Source organism: Vigna unguiculata, chromosome 1 (assembly GCF_037176805.1).
Source record: "Vigna unguiculata cultivar grain cowpea cultivar isolate G323 ecotype 2 chromosome 1, ASM3717680v1, whole genome shotgun sequence".
Lineage (NCBI taxonomy): Eukaryota > Viridiplantae > Streptophyta > Magnoliopsida > Fabales > Fabaceae > Vigna > Vigna unguiculata.
In genome coordinates, this window is record NC_140792.1 from 13,680,591 (window position 1) to 13,690,074 (window position 9,484).

Below are 9,484 nucleotides of genomic sequence, written 5' to 3' on the forward strand. Positions count from 1 at the left end.
ACAGTTACCTTTTGTTGATCTGAAATAAATACCCATCTATGATTTCCAATGTCCCCAATATCTTCTAACAACAATGTCAAAAACCACCTCCAGGTCTCCTTGCATTCGTTTTCTACTACTGCAAAAGCCAGCGGATAGTATTGATCATTGGGGTCCCTACCCACTACAACCAACAATTGACCACCATATGCTGTCTTCAACTGGCAACTATCCACACCTATAAAGGTATTTTTATTACATTATTTTATAAATATTTTTTAATAAAATATGTTATTTTCATTTATAGATATTAATATTTTTACTACAACAAATCAAACATATATACTGATAATTTTTAATCATATTTAAAATAAGGGACAATTTTGTAATCTTATTTTTTCTTTATTTAAATATAATTTTTAATCTATCACATCCTTCAAATCACTCACAAACTTCAACAAACTTTACTCTAAATCAAATCACTTTCACCTTTAATCCCCTTAAAGTGAACAAGACAAGCTTCACACTCTAATCCACTTGAATTCATCTTCTCTCTCCCTCCAATCAACGTTGAGAGAGAGAGAAGGGAAGGAAGTGGAAATTACTCTATTTTTCAATCATCTTAGGCTTAATTATGTCCGCAATTTATTTTTCAGCTTAATTATGAAAATGATGAAAAAATAAGGAATTTGGAAATTATGTTTGCAAAAAAAGTTATTAACGAAAATTTTAAAATTGTTATAAAATAAGGTTTAAAAATTAATTATTAATTATATATTTTTTGTTACATTATTTTATAAATATTTTTTTAATAAAATATGTTATTTTCATTTATACATATTATTATTTTGTCCTACAACAAATCAAACTGATATAATGATAATTTTTAATCATATTTAAAATAAAGGACAATTTGGTAATCTTGTTTTTTCTTGATTTAAATATAATTTTTAATCTATCACATCCTTCAAATCACTCACAAACTTCAACAAACTTTACTCTAAATCAAATCACTTACACCTTTAATGTTGAGGGGGAGAGAGTGGGGAAGGAAGAGAGAAATTCCCCTATTTTTCAATCATTTATGTTATGCAATGGTTTGAGGGTGACATTACGATTACAATTATGTCCCAAATTATTTTTCAACATAATTATGAAAATGATATAAAAATATGGCTTTTGAAATTATTTTTAGAAAAATAATTAATAACGCAAATTTTAAAATTGTTCTAAAATAAGGTTTAAAAAGTAATTATCAATATTAAAATTGTTGACATCATTTTAATATTTTTTCTATGACAAACCAAACTCATATTATGATAATTTTTAATTATTTTTAAAATAAAGGACAATTAAGTAATCTTGTTTTTCTTTGATTTAAATATAATTTTCAATCTATCACATCCAATAAATCACTCATAAACTTTAACAAACTTTACTCTAAATCCATCCACTTTCACCTTTAATCCACGTAAAGTGAACCACACAAAATTCAAACTATATTACATTTGATGTCATCCTCTCCCTCTCCCTCCAATCAACCTTTAGGGAGAGAGGGGAAGGAAATGGAAAATTCTTCTATTTTTAAATCATCTCTGTAATGCCATGGTTTGAGGGGATTTCAAGATTACAATTATGTCAGCAATTAATTTATTTTTTCAGCTTAATTATGAAAATGATGTGAAAATATGGCTTTTAAAATTATTTTTACAAAAATAATTAATAAAGAAAATTTGAAAATTGTTTTAAAATAAGGTTTAAAAAGTAATTATTAGTTATATTTGTTTTTACATTATTTTATAAATATTTTTTAATAAAAGCTTTTATTTTCATTTATACATATTAATATTTTTTCTACAACAAATCAAACTTGTATAACGATAATTTTTAGTTATATTTAAAATAAAGGACAATTTGGTAATCTTGTTTTTTCTTGATTTAAATATAATTTTTAATCTATTACATTCATTAAATCACTCACAAACTTCAACAAAGTTTACTCTAAATCCACTCACTTTCACCTTTAATCCCCTTAAAGTGAACAAGACATGCTTCAAACTCTAATCCATTTGAATTCTTCCTATCACTCTCCTTCCAATCAACGATGAGGGAGAGTGTAACATCCCATTTAATAATTTTCATGCTACTAAATAAAATATTAACATCATGATCAAACAAAGCAGATAGTATGGACAAATAGTTATAGAGTGTTGATACAGTCATCCAAAATAACCACATAAGTCCCTATCAACAAGTACAATCTATACAAGGAAAAGTCAATTCATACAACTTAAACTCCAAGGAACCTAACTCAAAAAGTCACTACTGAACTTCCAAGCCCAAGATCAACTCTTGTCCAAAAGAGGGGTGTCTTCATCTGGATTCGGTTCTGCTCACACCAACCGTAGGTGATGATTGCAAAGGAGAACACACAAGGAAAACAACATAAACAAGAAGGGTAAGCTAACTGAATTCAGAGAAATCATACAGTCCACATCATACATATCATTCATAAAACATAGCTCAATTATATATAATTCTAGACTCGATATCCGGATTGTGTAAGCGACATTGGAGCTCTTGGTGGCTTGCACCTGTGAAGGTTCCCAAACTTTGTAGAGTTTGGGCACAAGGGGTTATAACCCAACCACTCCCAGGGTAAGTCCCCTTCGCGTCTAAGACTTGATCAAGTCCAAAGACTAGGAGCTCCTACTACTCCTCACGACATAATCCATTCTGCTCTATCTGCGCGTGAATGATTATTGGAGTTTCAGGATACCAACCAATACGGATTCCTCACGTCCTTACACACACTAACATACTCATCTGAATTTCCCTTGAAATTCCATTCAACCATAGCCCCTATTAATTCATGTTCATCAAATTTCACCACACAGAATATTAACATAACATTTCAAGTATATAAAAGACTAATGGTGCAATGTTTCATTTAGACATATAACTTCATTCTTTACAACAAAACAACAAACCTCCCACTTCAGTGATTCTCGCTCAAGCTAGACAATCTAGCTCAGGCGGGAGGCCATCAAGATGAAGGATTGACCCCAACCAAGGATGGAGGCACATGCTTAAGAAGACTAAGCATTTTTAGAAAGGAAGTTCACTAATCCTTCATCCCTTTCATTTGTGTTTGTTATTTTCGATTCCCTAAGTTGACTTAGTTGAATCAACTTTAGTTGACTTGTTGACCTTTGACTAGGTTTGACTTGTTGACTATAGTTGACTTGACTTAAGCCAACATGCTAATCTATGTTTATTTGCTTTGTAGGTTAATTAGGAGTAAGAAAGCAATGCTAGGTGGCGCATGGTGATTGGGGAGCATAAATGATGTGGAGGAGAGAGTAAAGCAAAGGCATAAAGCATAAAGTAAAAGGCATAAAACAAGTGTACCTATGTACCTTTGGTCCCCTTTGTTTTTAGCACACTTTGGCCACTTTTTGGAGACATATGAGACACATTCTTTGTCTCCTTTTGTGCTAGAACGAAATTAGCCTTTCACACACCATAGTTGGCTCTTTTGTCTCTCATTTTTGTAACCTTATTAGACCTAGTTTCTAGAAGCTAGGGTTAGGTTTTTGTAGAGACATCCTTAGGTATCTTTTATTTGCTTAGAGGCCCCTAAACTCTTCTATATAAGGGGTGCTCCTAGACATGTAAAAGGGTTGAACATTTTGAAGTAAAAACACTCTTGTATCTCAATCATTTGTGAGAGTGTCCTCCCTAGGGAGTGAATACTTTTAAGCCTTATCTTGCAGAGCAAGTAGCGGCACACATCCATTCATCTTCAAGGTTGTCATGGCTTCTAGCCTAGCCTTGTAGTGGCGTGCTTCTTACATTTTTGCCATTTCTTTCCTTTCCATTTTATGTTTTCTTCTTCCTTTAATTGTTCTTGGTTTTCTATGGTTTATGTGATTTCCATTTCCTTTTTGTTTTGAATCAATCCATCATCTTCTTCTCTTGAGCTTTGTGAAAGGAACCTTCACATCTAGATAGCTTGCTATCTTAATGTCCAGTGAGGATTTCACTTAGCTTTCTTAATCAACTCACACCATATTCAATAATCTTAAAAGAAAACAACATAATCCTTCATCATCGCTTAGGCGAGTCAGTCTTGCCTGAGCGAGGCTCTAACAGTGGCAAAAATAAAAACCTAGGCGAACTCTCGCTCAGGCTAAGCTGGTTTGCTTAGTCGAGAGTGTCTCTCGCTCAAGTGACCTCAGCTCGCCTAGGCGAGGCTTCGCGCAGGAACAGGGGTGGGTTATTTGGTGTTTTCGCTCAGGCAAGAGTCACTCCCCTAGGCGAAAATACCAGATTATGAACCTGTTCCCACATGCAGGAGCCCAAATTCCTCACACACAAATCAACACTCACCAATTCATGCAATTCAAACATCATTTCAACACCTAAACATGCAATTCAGACTCATCAAACATATTTCTATACGAATTTGAGTAAAAATGGTTAGCTTCCCTTACCTCTAGAATTCACTCACTAACAAGAATCATTTTCAACAGTGAGCACCTGAAAAGCACAACCTAGGGAGCTGAATACAGGTTCACAAGGTGAGAAATAATCCTAGTTCGACTTAGCATGGATAGAGTTCCAAAATTCGAAATTGAAGGGAATTGGGGAGGAGATTCTATTATGGGAGAAGCTTTTGCCCTTGTTTCAGGTTTGTTTACTACTGCAGAATTGGAGAATGGATTAGTTTGGCAGCTCAATTCACTAGTTTAGAGAGAAGGCAGAGAAAACAGAAATGGAAAAAGAGTGGAGTGGAACGAGTTGGTTTGTGAGAGTGGCAGCAGAAGAATAGATAGAGTGAAAGGGAAAGAAGAAAAAGAAAAGGGGAAAGGGGAAAGTGGGGTCTCATAGAGAGAGAGAGAGGGGAAGGAAGAGGGAATTTTCTCCATTTTTCAATCATCTCTGTTATGCAATGGTTTGAGGGTGATATCAAGATTACAATTATGTCTGAATTTATTTTTAAGCTTAATTATGAAAATGATGTAAAAATAACGAAAATTTAAAAATTGTTATAAAATAAGGTTTAAAAACTAATTATAAATTATAAAATTTTTTATTACGTTATTTTATAAATAGTTTTTTTTGTTAAAATCTGTTACTTTCATTTATACATTTTAATATTTTTTTCTACGACAAATCAAGCTTATATATAATTTGGTAATCATCTCCCTCTCCCTCCAATCAACCTTGAGGTAGAGAGAGGGGAAGGAATAGGGGAATTATTCTATTTTTAAATCATCTCTGTTATGCCATGGTTTGTAGGTGATATAAAAATATTACAACTATGTCCGCAATTTAATTTTCAGCTTAATTATGAAAATGATGTCAAAATATGGCCTTAGAAATTATTTTTCAAAAATAATTAATAACAAAAATTTTAAAGTTGTTCTAAAAAAGGGTTTAAAAAGTAATTATTAATTATAAAGTTTTCAATTACATTATTTTATTTATATTTTTTTAATAAAATATTTTATTTTCATTTAGACATATTAAAAATTTTTCTACAACAAATCAATTTTATATGATGATAAATTTTAATCATTTTTAAAATAAAGGACAATTTGGTAATCTTGTTTTTCCTTGATTTAAATATAATTTTTAATCTATCACATATATCAAATCACTCACAAACTTTAACAAATATTACTATAAATCCACCCTCTTTCACCTTTAATCCACTTAAAGTGCACAATACAAACTTCACACACTAATCCACTTGAATTCATCATCTCCCTCTGCCTCCAATCAACCTTGACGTAGAGTTGGGAAGGAAGATGTAAATTCATCTATTTTTCAATCATCTCCATTGTGCCATGGTTTGAGAGTGATATCAACATTACAATTATGTCCGCAATTTATTTTTCAGCTTAATTATGAAAATGAAGTAAAAATATGACCTTTGAAATTATTTTTACAAAAATTCTTAATAACAAAAATTTGGAAATTGTTATAAAATAAGGTTTAAAAAGTAATTTTGAATTATTAAATTTTTTATTAGATTATTTTATAAATATTTTTTATTAAAATATGTTACTTTGATTTATACATTTTAATATTTTTTATACGATAAATCAAACCTATGTAATGATAAATTTTAATTATTTTTAAAATAAAGCACAATGTGGTAATTTTGTTTTTCTTTGATTTAAATATAATTTTTAATCTATTACACCCTTCAAATCACTCACAAACTTTAACAAATTTTACTCTCAATCCACCAACTTTCACCTTTAATCAACTTAAACTAAACAACACAAACTTCACACTCTAATCCACTAGAATTGATCATCTCCCTCTTCCTCAAATCAACCCTGACGGGGAGAGGGAAAGGAAGATGCAAGTTCCTCTATTTTTCAATCATCTCTGATTTGTCATGGTTTGAGGGTGATATCAAGATTACAACTATGTCCGCAATTTATTTTTCAGCTTAATTATGAAAATGATGTAAAAATAAGAACATTTGAAAATTGTTATAAAATAAGGTTTAAAAAGTAATTATGAACTATACAAATTTTGTTACATTATTTTATAATTTTTTTAATAAAATAAGTTATTTTCATTTATACATATTAATATTATTTCTACAACAAATCAAACTTATATAATGATAATTTTTAATCATTTTTAGAATAAAGGACAATTTGGTATTCTTCTTTTTCCCTGATTTAAATATAATTTTTAATCTATCACATCCATCAAATCACTCACAAACTCCAGCAAATTTTACTCTAAATCCATCCTCTTTCACCATTAATCCACTTAAAGTGCACAAGACAAACTTCACACTCTAATCCACTGGAATTCATCATCTCACCCTCCCTCCAATCAACCTTGACGGAGAGAGAGGGGAAGGCCGATGGACATTCCTCTATTTTTCAATCATCATTGTTATGCAATGGTTTGAGGGTGATATAGAGATTACAATTATATCGACAATTTATTTTTCAGCTTAATTATGAAAATTATGTAAAAATATGGTTTTTGAAATTATTTTTACAAAAATAATTAATAACGAAAATTTGAAAATTGTTATAAAATAAGGTTTAAAAAGTAATTATTAATTATAAATTTTTTTATTTCATTATTTTATAAATATTTTAAAAAAAATATGTTAACTTCATTTATACATATTAATATTTTTTTTACAACAAATCAAACTTATATAATGATAATTTTTAATCATACTTAACATAAAGGACAATTTCGTAATCTTGTTTTTTCTTGATTTAAATATGATGTTTAATGTATCAAATTTATCAAATCACTCACCAACTTCAACAAACAATATTCTTAATCCACTCACTTTCACCTTTAATCCCCTTAAAGTGAACAAGCCAATCTTCACACTCTAATCCACTTGAATTCATCCTCTCCCTCCCCTCCTATCAATGTTGAGGGAGAGAGATGACTGATGAGTTCCTCTATTTTTCAATGTCTCTATTATCCAATGGTTTGAGGGTGATATCAAGATTAAAATTACGTCCGCAATTTATTTTTCAGCTTAATTATGAAAATGATCTAAAAATATGGCTTTTGAAATTATTTTTACAAAACTAATTAATCACGAAAATTTGAAAATTGTTATAAAAAAGGTTTAAAAAGTAATTATTAATTATAAATTTTTTTATTACATTATTTCATAAATATTTTTTTAATAAAATATGTTATTTTGTTTTATACATGTTAATATTTTTTCTACAAAGAAACAAACTTATATAATTCTATTTTTTAATCATATTTAAAATAAAGGAAAATTTCTTAATCTTGTTTTTTCTTGATTTAAATATAATTTTTAATCTATAACATCTATCAAATCACTCACAAACTTCAACAAACTTTTTTCTAAATCCACTCACTTTCACCTTTGATCCTCTTAAAGTTAACAAGACAAGCTTCACACTCTAATCCACTTGAATTCATCCTACCTTGTCCCTCCAATAAATGTTGAGGGAGAGAGGGGAAGGAAGAGGGAAATTCCTTCATTTTTCAATCATCTCTGTTATGCAATGGTTGACGATGATATCAAGATTACAATTATGTCCCCAATTTTTTTTCCAGCTTAATTATGAAAATGATGTAAAAATATGATTTTTGAAATTATTTTTACAAAAATAGATAATAACCTAAATTTGAAAATTGTTATAAAATAAGGTTTAAAAAGTAATTTTCAATTATTAAAGTTTTTATTACATTATTTTATAAATATTTTTTTATTAAAACATTTTACTTTCATTTATACATTTTAATATTTTTTCTACGATAAATCAAACTTATATAATGATAAATTTTAATTATTTTTAAAATAAAGGACAATTTGGTAATCTTGTTTTTCCTTGATCTAAATATAATTTTTAATCTATCACATTCATCAAATCACTCACAAACTTTAATAAACTTTACTCTAAATCCACCAACTTTCACTTTTAATCCACTTAAATTAAACAGTACAAATTTCACGCTCTAATCCACTTGAATTTATCATCTCCCTCTCCCACCGATCAACCTCGATGGTGGGAGACGGGAAGGCAAACGCAAACTCCTCTATTTTTCAATAATCTCTGTTATGCAATAGTTTGAGGGTCATATCAAGATTAAATTTATTAATCTTGTTTTTCCTTGATTTAAATATAATTTTTAATCTATCATATCTGTCAAATCACTCACAAACTTTAATAAACTTTACTCTAAATCCACCAACTTTCACTTTTAATCCACTTAAATTAAACAGCACAAACTTCACGCTCTAATCCACTTGAATTGATCATCTCCTTCTCCCACCAATCACCTTGATGGAGAGAGAGGGGAAGGAAAATGCAAATTCCTCTATTTTTCAATAATCTATGTTATGTAATAGTTTAAGGGTGATATCAAGATTAAATTTATTAATCTTGCTTTTCCTTGATTTAAATATAATTTTTAATCTATCACATCCGTCAAATCACTCACAAACTTTAATAAACTTTACTCTAAATCCACCAACTTTCACTTTTAATCCACTTAAATTAAACAACACAAACTTCACACTCTAATCTACTTGATCATCTCCCTCTCCCACCAATCAACCTCGATGGAGAGAGGGGAAGGAATATGCAAATTCCTCTATTTTTCAATCATCTTTGTTATGCAATGGTTTGAGGGTGATATCAAGATTACAATTGTATTGATAATTTATTTTTCAGCTTAATTATGAAAATAATGTCAAAATATGGTTTTTGAAATTATTTTACAAAAATAATTAATAACAAAAATTTGAAAATTTTTATAAAATAAGGTTTAAAAAGTAATTATTAATTATAAATTTTTTTATTTCATTATTTTATAAATATTTTTTAAAAAAAATATGTTAACTTCATTTATGCATATTAATATTTTTTTTACAACAAATCAAACTTATAGAATGATAATTTTTAATCATACTTAACATAAAGGACAATTTCGTAATCTTTTTTTTTTCTTGATTTAA